This window comes from Triticum urartu, chromosome 2A (assembly GCF_056163025.1).
Source record: "Triticum urartu cultivar PI428250 chromosome 2A, HENAU_Tu73, whole genome shotgun sequence".
Classification (NCBI taxonomy): Eukaryota; Viridiplantae; Streptophyta; class Magnoliopsida; order Poales; family Poaceae; genus Triticum; species Triticum urartu.
In genome coordinates, this window is record NC_141874.1 from 578,514,471 (window position 1) to 578,524,427 (window position 9,957).

Here is a 9,957-nt window from a genome sequence, read left to right on the forward strand (position 1 = left end):
TTGGATAATAGCTTGGGATGCCATGGGCATAGCCAAGCTTACACTACAAAAAAAAGACACATCCGTGACATTTTGGGCCGAACGAATTTTTTTCTGTCATACATATGACACTTCTATGACGATAATTATGACAAAACCTGGTATCACCATAGATGCGGTGGGCTCCTACTTCTATGACAAAAAATCATGACAGAAAATGGGCTTTTCGTCCTGGGCGGGCCGGAGACGCAGCTGCATGACATTCTTTGGGCCGTCCATGACGGAAAAAACCGTGGTAGAAGCGAGGGGGAGGAAAATTTCGGGGAGTTCCCGGTTACGGTGGGAGGTCAGGGGCCGAGCAATGCGCGCTCCTCTCGTACACGTACACGCGTATGTGCGAGGCGTTGGCTCTAACTGAACCCGAGCGAGGCGTTGGACTCTAACTGAACCCGAGCGATTGCATTGCAGGCTACGCGTTAATGAACCCGAGCGATCGATCGATGGCTGTTAACTAAACCCGATCGAGCGATTCCTTCGCTACTGCTGCTAACTGAAGCCGATCGATTGGATGAACAGTGAGCGTTGCGGGGGGGGGGGGGGGGTTGGATGAACAGTGAGCGGTGGCGTTGCCTCTGGATGAACAGGACCCCGTGGTGTGGTGGAGGGCTGGATGAACAATAGACGATGGAGGGGTGCCCGTGGAGGGGTGGATGAATAGGACCCCGTGGTGTGGAGGGCTGGATGAACAGTAGACGGTGGAGGGGTGCCCGTGGAGGGGTGGTTGAACAGGACCCCGTGGTGTGGAGGGCTGGATGAACAGTAGACGGTGGAGGGGTGCCCGTGGAGGTGTGGTTGAACAGGACCCCGTGGTGTGGAGGGCTAGATGAACAGTAGACGGTGGAGGGGTGATTGAACAGTAGCCGGTGGAGTAGCGCACGGTGGAGGCTGGATGAACAGGAGCCCGTGGAGGCTGGAGGAGGTCGACGGTGGAGATGAACAATATCCCATGGAGTCCCGTTTTGCGGTACGCCACACCCCTCCCGATGAACAGGACCCCCGTTTCGACCGTAGCGCTCCAACACAAGTTCGTTTCGTCTGTTTTGCGGTACGCCACACCCATCCCGATCAACAGGACCCCCGTTTCGACCATAGGAGGTCCGTTTCCTCCGTTTTGCGGTACACCAGACCCCTCCCGATGAACATGATCCCGTTTCGAACGTGGCCGGTCCAACACAAGGCCGTTTCCTCCGTTCTGTGGTACGCCAGGCCTCGTTTCCATCGCCTGTTCCGTCCAAGCCCTCCCGATGAACATGACACATTCCGTTGCCTCCCCATGAACACGACACATTCCATTTCCTCCCCATGAACACGACGACGATGCTATTTCTCCGTTCCGACCCAGCCATGTACACGAGCCCTGGCCGTACGTATGCACGAGTAGGCGTTCGAGACCCCGCCCGTATGTACACATACGTGGCCGTATTTTCTTTCTTGCACCCTGGCCGCTGTACGTATGTGTACATGCTACGTGCGCGCCTCTACTACGACACGTGCGCGCCTCTACATCGAGCAGTATATATGTACATACACGTTCGCAACCAGAATGATAACGCTACGTACGCTTCGACCAGGTGGGTCCCGACTGTCAGGCACTTCCTTGCGTGCGAAGATGTAGCTGGTGGGTCCCAGCAGTCAGGGGGGTGAAATACGGTGGCCCGTCCGGTGGGTCCCTGCTGTCAAGTGGAGGAATAATTATTTTGCACGTAATAAGGAGGCACTTCCTTGCTGCGGCCGTGGACCCAGCTGTCAGCCTCTCCACGTACAGTCCATGTCCGATGGAAGCCGTTCCTTGACCACGTTGACCACGCCGCGCCGAGAGCACCAGGGCGGTGGACGACGGCGAGGCCTAGGAAGGGGATGATGCGGAGCCGGGGAAGACGCGACAGTGGATGCCCACGCGTAGAGGAGTATGAGGGTTCCCTGGTTCGCTGCGGTGTGAGGCTGCCGTCACCGCAGAATAACAGGGGGTGTGGGTGAGTAGAGGGATGGCCTGGCCAGCGGTGGGAGTAGTAGGGGGCGGTGAGGCCTCCGCCGCATCGCAGCCGGCCACGGGAGGCAGGAGCACGAGGCACGACCGACGCTGGTTTGGGCGGCTGGAGCAAGAAGACCAGAGGTTGAAGAAGTGCTACGGCCGTTGGATGGACATCGTACGGTCACTGGATCTAGAATCGTGCATATTGACTAAGTTGACAAAGCCCTCCGTCCCCATCAACTTAGTAGGCCCACAAGTCAGCCTCCCACCAAGGTGGGTCCCAGCTAGCAGGGGGTATTCATTTTTTTAGCATAATAAGGAGGCACTTCCTTGCGTGCGAAGATATAGCTGGTGGGTCCGAGCTGTCAGCGGCGGTAACGTTTTTTTCGTGAAATACAGAGGCCCTTTCGGTGGGTCCCTGATGTCAGGTGGAGGAATCATTATTTTGCGCGTAATAAGGAGGCATTTCCTTGCTTGCGGCCGTGGACCCAGCTGTCGGCCTCTCCACGTACAATCCACTTCAGATGCATGTCGGTCGTTGACCACGTTGACCAGGCCGCGCCGAGAGCACCAGGGCAGTGGACGACGGCGAGGCCTAGGAAGGGAACGACACGGAGGCAGGGAAGAATCGGCAGTTGTTTCCCACACAGAGGGGAGTATGACTGTACAAGGGTTTACTGGTTCGTCTGCCGTCACCGGAGAATAACAACAGGTGTGGGTGAGTAGAGGGATGGCTAGACCAGCGATGGGAGTACGGTGGGGCGGTGAGGCCTGCGCGGCAGCGCAGCTGGCCGCGGGGAGGAGGGAGCAGGCAGTCCCACCGACGCTTGTTTGAGCGGCTGGAGCAGGAAGAGCAGAGATTGAAGAAGCACGACGACCGTTCGATGGACATCCAACAGAAACTGCTTGTGTGTCAACTTTTTTTAGGAAAGCCTCAAATCTGTGGAAAACAGCATACATCCCATCTGCCATTATTTCAATAATTTACAGTGCATTTGCTAATTCTTAAGGTTTTTTTGAACCCATATTCTTTTTGTTAGCATTACAGCCCATATTGTGGCCACGGTTAAAAAATTAACAAAATTTTGCATATTTCGGTGCGGTCCGAACTGTTTTTAACCCCGAAATTTCGACTCACATTCAAATTGATTTTAAAAATAAATGTATATCAATATAAAATCCTACAAATTCTCCACGCATAAAAATTAATGTAATTTAAAATCTCGAAATGAAAAAAAAGATATTTTAAACTAATTGCCGGTTTGATGTGTTTTTAAAATGTACAACCCATTTCTCATTACTGATGGGCCATTTTCTCGGCCAGCCGAATGAAGCTCTCCTCGTCTTGAAAGATTTGCAGCCCAAGAGGCCTGACAAAGCGACTTACTTGGCAAATCACAAAAAAACTGGGCTGTGGCCGTGGACCCAGCTGTCAGCCTCTCCACGTACAGTACTCTTCCGATGGAAGTCGGTCGTTGACCACATTGACCACGCCGTGCCGAGAGCACCAAGGCGGTGGACGACGACGAGGCCTAGGAAGGGGACGACACGGAGCCGGGGAAGACGCGGCAGTGGATGCCCATGCAGAGAGGAGTACGAGGGTTCACTGGTTCGGCTGCGGCGTGAGGCTGCCGTCGCCGCAGAATAACAGGGGGTGTGGGTGAGCAGAGGGATAGCATGGGCCAGCGGTGGGAGTAGTAGGGGGCGGTGAGGCCTTCGCGGCATCACAGCCGGCCACGAGAGGCAGGAGCAGGCGACATGACCGGCGCAGCTTTGGGCGGTTGGAGCAAGAAGATCAGAGGTTGAAGAAGCACTACGGTCGTTGGATGGACATCGTACGGTCACTGGAGCTAGAATCGTTCATATTGACTAAGTTGACAAAGCCCTCCATCCTCGTCAACTTAGTAGGCCCACAAGTCAGCCTCCCACCATGGTGGGTCCCAGCTAGCAGGGGGAGTATTCATTTTTCTGTGCGTAATAAGGAGGCACTTTCGGTGGGTCCAAGCTGACAGGGGGGGGGCGTTTTTTTCGTGAAATATGGTGGTCCGTCCGGTGGGTCCCAGCAGTCAGGGGCAAACGTTTTTTTCGCGAAATACGGTGGCCCATCCGGTGGGTCCCAGCAGTCAGGGGGGAAACATTTTTTCCATGAAATACTGGTGGCCCGTACGGTGGGTCCCTGCTGTCAGGTGAGGAATAATTATTTTGCGCGTAATAAGGAGGCACTTCCTTGCGGCTGCCGTGGACCCCGCTGTCAGCCTCTCCACGTACAGTACTCTTCCGATGGAAGTCGGTCGTTGACCACATTGACCACCCCGTGCCGAGAGCGCCACGGCGGTGGACGAAGGCGAGGCCTAGGAAGGGGACGACGCGGAGCCGGGGAAGATGCGGCAGTGGATGCCCACGCGGAGAGGAGTACGAGGGTTCACTAGTTCGGCTGCAGTGTGAGGCTGCCGTCGCTGCAGAATAACAGGGGGAGTGGGTGAGTGGAGGGATGGCCTGGCTAGCGGTGGGAGTAGTATGGGGACGGTGAGGCCTCCATGGCAGCATAGCCGGCCACGGGAGGCAGGAGCATGCGGCACGACCGGCGCTGCTTTGGGCGGCTGGGGCAAGAAGACCAGAGGTTGAAGAAGCACTACGGCCGTTGGATGGACATCGTTGACCACGCCGCGCCGAGAGCACCAGGGCGGTGGACGACAGCGAGGCCTACAAAGGGAACGACACGGAGCCGGGGAAGACATGGCAGTGGCTGCCCACGCGGTGGAGAGTACGAGGGTTGATTGGTTCGGCTGCCGTCGCCGGAAAATAACAGGAGGTGTGGATGAGTAGAGGGATAGACAGGCCAGGGATGCGAGTATGATGGGGCCGTGAGGCCTTCTCGGCAGCACTGCTGGCCACGGGAGGCGGGAGCAGGCGGTTCCGACGACGCTGGTTTGGGTGGCTGGGGCAGGAAGATCAGAGACTGAAGAAGCACGATTGCCGTTAGATTGACATCTAATGGTCTGACGCTGGTAGAGTCGATTGTTGACTAAGTTTCTTTTTTGAGAAACCTTGTGTACGCATGAACTTAGTAGGCCCACAAGTCAGCCTCCAAATCTATGGCAGACAACATAAAGCCCATTTGCTATTTTTTTATAATTTGTAGCCCATTTTCTAATTCTTAAGTAATTTATTACAGCCCATATTCTGCCCAGGACCATGGTCAAAAAGTCCAACCTTATTTTGCATATTTCGATGGATTCCGAACTGTTGTAATCCCGAAATGATAAACATTTTTTAAGAACTTATTGATTTGCCAAAAAAATCGTTTTGTTTTTGTAAGCAAATAAGACGTGGGACAATTTAGTTGGTTTAAGGGAAAACCAGTGGTAAAAAAGTCAGCGCTGGGTAGGAAAAAACAACAAAACTAAGGATGTAAATATGAAAAGGGAATTTTATGTGTTTTTAATATAATGATACATGTATATGAACTAGTAAAACTATAGGTAGAGATTAGAAAACGGATGTAGGACATGCGTTTCATGAGGAAAATAGAACTGGGCTGTGTGTTTGATTCAGTAAAAAAAATTGCCTACGGATGTTGTAAGACAAAATATAACTAACGCTGGCGGGCCAGAGGCCCGTAGATACCTGCTGGATCTTTGTGCCCCGTTGTCGTCATGGGCTGGGCCTGTTAAAAACAAAACAACCCTGGGCAATCTACAGTCTAGTTGAAACTTGCTCGACCTGAAAAAACAATATACGTGCTCAATAAATGAGAGAATTCTGCAAGTACAGACTAATAACTGGGATGCAGCACGGATATTGTTTTTTTATAGTGATAATAAGTGCATGCACTTGTTTCTAAAAAATTTGGAGAACTGGGAATTCGAACGGCGGGTGCTTATGCTACCCATCAAATAAAAATCAGGTGCCTGAAAATTCGTTTCGAAACAAATGATTCAGCTTTATATCCACGTCGACCCTCGGCATGATGGTTGGAAGCAAATGCAAGTTCATACCAAAAGATCGTTAACAACAATACCAATTTGCGGACGACAAGGTAGTACAACTACCAATACCAAACTAACTTATAATCTTTTTACTCCTGGCCCTAGTGTTCGTCTGGTAGAAAATCTTGTAGAGGACCAGCTCCCGCTCCTTCTCTGGCTCCAAGTCCCCGAGGTGGTACTGGTGCATCACCCAGTTGGTCCTCTGCTGGTCAAAGTTCTTGTTGGTGTGCAGCACCAGAACCTTTTTTGCTGCCCGTCTGCCGGCCGTTGACCATCATCGGCAAGGTATTGCTGGTCTTGTGCCACATCGCGTGCATGCCACACTCCGACTGTATCTTGCGACGCGTCCACGCGCCCCTTTTGAACACCCTGGAATTGCGTTGGAAGAAATGCTTCCTTAGGCCACTCAGTGTGATACCTGCAGTATTGTGGAATACAGGTTTTAGTGTACCTAGTTGGCATTTTCATAACATCTTTGGCATGTTGCAGTCACTTGTTTCACTTTTTATTAACTGTCAAATTGTAATTGCTTCACCAGGTCTGCGTCTAAAAAGAAAAATAGAGCGATAAAAAAGGAATATGTTTGTGCAAGTAGATGGCCGATCGGTGTCTTACCTGGAAGTTTCTCAGGTTGGGTGTAACATATGCCGTGCTCGCTGTCGATGGTTGGTATGAACAAATCAATGAGAGACTGAAATCTCGCGCTGTCAGCACTCACTTTGGCCTCAAGGTGCTCGATCATCTCCTGATCTGTGGGATCGGACTTGACGCCAGCTAGTAGCATGGGCCAATCCTTCTTCGACTTGCATCGATAATTCCAGTTATATGGTACTCAATGTATGATCAATCGACTGTTTTAAGTGAATGATAAAAGATTTCGACATATAAGTGGTACTCCAAATCCGAAGTCCAGAATACCCGAATACACCGCCGGGATTCTTGTGTCACCTCACGCGCAGCATGTTGTCACGTCAATTCAATGTGTGGACATGATGAATAATTTGATCGACATATACTAGTACTGCTACTGTACTACTTACTAGTCGTATTTAGTGTCACAATTTATACATAGGTTTAACTAACAAGTACGTACTTGAAGCCTAACTGATATATATATGGCTTCTGCACAACATCTCCATCACCATTATCAGTACATCCTACGCAGGTGAGTTAGGATGCACTTGATCTCAGGAAGGTATCTATCCTTCAAACCAGAGGAGTGCTTCAAACCAACAACAGTACATAATATCCAACAAAAGAGGGTCGTGCTACAGCAGCAGAATACATGACTCAGTCTAGATATCAGCACGAATCAAGTTGTGCATATTTGCTGTTGGCATGAACCACATCGCCGCATGTCGGGTTTGCAAAAGCCATCCATCGCATGGAAGCTTGATGCCTTTCACACACTGAAAATTATCTGGCAACAAGCTGTTTTGACGAATCTCTGGATATGGTGATTCATGAAACCCATGGTATGATGTGTAAACACAGCCCCCCCTCGCGAATGGAAGTTGCATAGCACAGTAATCATCGCCGGTGATATGATCGGTGATTGGTTGGATGATCGGATAATTGAGCCCGAGGAACAAGGAGTGGTTGCCGAGGCTGTAAACCCGCCTCCAGTTGAATACGCCTGGCCCAACAGAGCTGGGATGTTTGTCGAACATGAAGCAGCCATAGCCATCAATGTCACGAACGCCCCACGCATTGTACTGCATGTGGTTTGATGTAATGGTTTGGTCAATTTGGTACGTGCAAATGAGGGAGTATCACCATATGGAGGGAACAGAGGAAGCTTGAAATATGAACATGTCAATGGGAGGGAGTAAGCCCCATGCATGCATGCATGCAACATGCAACACTCACACGTACACATGGACGCACGCAACACTCACGCACCCATGCGGCACACAGCACACGACGCAACACACACGCTCACGCTCAAGTGCTCAACCTACTTCCTACATCCGTGAAAGACTGTACATTTAGAGATTTACACATTGACCAGGGCATAATTAACGCCCAAAAGTAGCAGACTTATGTGTGCATGCGACCATTGAGATAAGAAGATTAAATGAAGGCCGTTGCATGCTGTAATTAAGGATAGACATGTAGCCTATACCTACAGCACAAGTTGGTGCATTAGTCAATCAATATCGATTTAGATTAAAGGCTAAATGCATTGGAAGTGTAGATGTACATCATGTAGTACACTCTTTGTTGGAAGACCGAGGGAGGACACGTGCATGCACTCACATACACAGCCAGGGAAGTTCGCGCGCAAGGGTTGGACTCGTGTCGCGCCTGCGTAAAGTTTTGTTTAACTGATTTCTTTGCTCTGCCAACTGACAGGTGGGACCCAGAAACCAGGTGACAATTTAACCAATCAACAAAGTGCCACGTCGACTATGTGGCCGGTCAGTAGGGTGCAATACGGTGCTCTATGATGAGCTAGTGATCGCATAATCGCCGCAAAACTATATATAGTGACTGTAAAGAGCGTACTGTTACATACGTTGACCGCTAGTGTATTTTTCTCGTTTCAAATTAAGCCATATTAATCGGAAAGGACGCAGTATGGACTACTACTACTACTACTAGTACTGCTTTGATGTGTCCCATCAACTCGCCGAACGAGGAGAAGCTTGCTTACTACGCCTCTCCCTCGCCCACACGCGCGGTGGTTCGCAGGACGAGGAGAGGGTTTTGACTATAGCGCCCTCTCCCTCTCCCTCTCCCTCGCCCTCGCAGTGGATGTGTAGCAGTTCAATCAGTGTCAAATTACCAGAAGCATATTGTACTGTAGTATCATCATTGTTGGACCTTCCGAAGAGGCGAAGAGCCAAGTGCAAGGTTCACACGAGTACGAACTGTTGAACCTCCCGAAGAGGCAAAGAGCCAAGCGCAAGGTTTTATAGGAGTTGTCGTCCTAGTAGGAGTGTACTAGTACAACTATAGCGAACGATGCTACTGTATGATGCCGCCACGCCACGTATATCCAAAGCTGTGCCACCTTTTTGTCTCAAAGTGCCTGTTGGAGCCCGTGCAACAACCACACAAGTTGCACGTACACATAACACATTTACTAGCAATAAATTCTAAAGGACAAATGCCAGTATGCCACACAAGTTCATCTCCAACTCATGTGATAAATCTGTGCACGACTAGTCTACATATATTCACAGCGCTACCGTTCATAATTACCGTACTCCACTTACACGTTATAGATGGGCTACATGTCCTCCTCCAGGTTCCAGTCCCAGGTGTTCTTCATGGATGGCACGATCCATAGCGGTAGGCAACGGGAATCATTGTCGCAGCTTTCTAGTCCGGTTCCACACGATGGAGACTCATCCAAGCTGAAGCGGCATAAATCAGGGATAGCGTGTCCCAGCATGTCGTTCATCCGGCGGTGCGCACTAAAGACACAACCATGCTTCATGAACGGTAGGCCTTGCATGTCGTGCATGGAAGGTGGCATCCGCTTCACAATGGGGTAGCTGTCCCCGATGAAAAGCGACTACTCTCCAAGAGTGTTCCTCGGCATCCACGTAGCATCACGGGGGTCGAACTCGGCGTCGTTCATCTGGTACACGCGGCATCCCAGATCTGGACACATGATGACATACATAGTCAAGGTCCATGCATAATAATGTTGTGCTCAAATGTGGCGGTCAGTAATACTGTGCAGCAAATAGTACTACTCCGGTATAGAGGAAGTAAAATAACCGGCTTATTATATATAGCCACTCTTGGCTACATGGATGAGATAGTAAGACATGGAAAAACAAAAATGGTGGCAGCTAGTGGGTTCAAGTCTTCAAGGGCCTAGCTAGCTATACGCGTCCTCCAAGGTAAAAAGTACTCCTACTAGTACTACAAAGTATACTACTAGTACAACAATGAAAGAGAAGGCGAGAGGGTTAAAAAATGGAATACCTGGGTAGATGGTGA